We start from the raw sequence: 1,628 nt of genomic DNA, 5'->3' as shown, positions 1-1,628 counted from the left end.
GGCGGCTCCGCGCGCTGGTACCGATGACGTCACGAGCGGTGCGGTGATGACGTCACGGGGAGCGTGTCCTTGTGCGAGGCCGCGGCCTCTCCCCGCCGGCCCGGCCTGGGCTCGGTGAGGCCCCGCGGGCGGCCCGGGGCGGTGACATCCCAGGCACGGTGCGAACCGGGAGCAGCCCCGGCTCCAGGCCGTGTTCCCACCGGAACGGATCGAGTCCAGACTGAGGGGAGGCTGCAGATTCGCAGCCTGTGGCCGTTCCTGGTGAGTCTCCGCAGCAGAAAATGGGCTGAACTGAAGTTGATCCAGACACAGAAAATATCTCCTGGCATTGGTGGGCAACTGGTGTGGGCACAGAGGCACCGAGTGGGGCACTTCATCTCCGTGAGCCCCAGGAACAGATGTACATCCTGCTGGTTTATCTGGTTCTGTCCAGACTGACCTACTCAGGCGGATTTTTTTTTTTTCCATTCCCAAATGGACATCCAAAGGCACAGAGATGCATTGGAGTCACACGTGGAATGGATCTCAAAGACTTTAAATATCAGCTTTGCCCCAAAACTGACCTCTGAAAGCCTCATTATAAATGCTCGATTAAAATGCTCGATTAATTAATTAATTAATTGAGTGGAGTTTGTATTATGGTCCTGATGAATCTCCACACAACACTTTAAAGGCTGAATTCAGAAATTCGGGATTTCTGAAGAGAAGTTCAAGGAGCTCCTGTCTGTGTGTGTCCTGTCCTATACCTGAATCCCTACACGTTATCTGTGGGAGCCCACCCTGGAGCAGGTGACCCCAGGGACAAACAAACAGCTCTGGGGCTTTGGGCTGGCTGTGAGGGGTTTTTTTTCATGGAACTCCCAGCAGCAGTAAACACTGGAAATAAATGCTCTGGGAAAAAGTCCCTCCAGGAAAGAGCAGTGTACAGAAAGCAGCCTGTTTTCACTGTGTAACATAATGGCTGTTGTGGGGGCACAGGGTGCAGTTCTGTCATCCCAAAGCCACCAGGTCAGTGGGGACAGAGAGCGGTCACGGGGCAGGGACACGGCAGGGAAAGTGCTGACTGCTGTGAGCACTGTGAATGAACAATGGCCCCTGCATCTGTGGGATGCCCAGTGTGCAGCTGGGATGGGTCATTCCTCCCAGTCTGCCCTGAGGCAGCTGAGCTGGGAGGAGCCCAGGGCTCTCCCTGGTATTTGCCAGCCAGTGGCAAAGGGCAAGAGCAGACTTGGCCTGGCAGGAGGTGCTGAGGATGAATAATTGCTGTCCAAGTTATAGAATGAGGGAAGCTGCCGCCTTCCCAGTGTGCCCACAGCCTTCCCAAGTGGCAGCTCTGTCCATGCACACTTGGTTCCCTCTGGTTGAGCCAACCCAGGGAAGAAACAGTGAAGGGTCTGGCTGAGGTCTGGCCCAGGGTCACTCCCAAGATCTGAATTTTCCTTCTGCACATTCCTGGCATGTTCCAGCTGGGTTGTTGCAAAGTCTGTGGTGTTGCCTCCTACATGTCTCCCTGTTTGGAATCATTAGGGTTTTACCACTAAATCCCACTGAATTTGGGCTTTGTTTACAAGCAGTGTACTCTGCAGCATGTCCCGCATTTAAAGTCTGGTGACTGGATCTGTAGAGGG

Source organism: Prinia subflava, chromosome 8 (genome assembly GCF_021018805.1).
Source record: "Prinia subflava isolate CZ2003 ecotype Zambia chromosome 8, Cam_Psub_1.2, whole genome shotgun sequence".
NCBI classification, from domain to species: domain Eukaryota; kingdom Metazoa; phylum Chordata; class Aves; order Passeriformes; family Cisticolidae; genus Prinia; species Prinia subflava.
The sequence above is the reverse complement of the archived record's forward strand: the minus strand, read 5'-3'. Positions refer to the sequence as shown.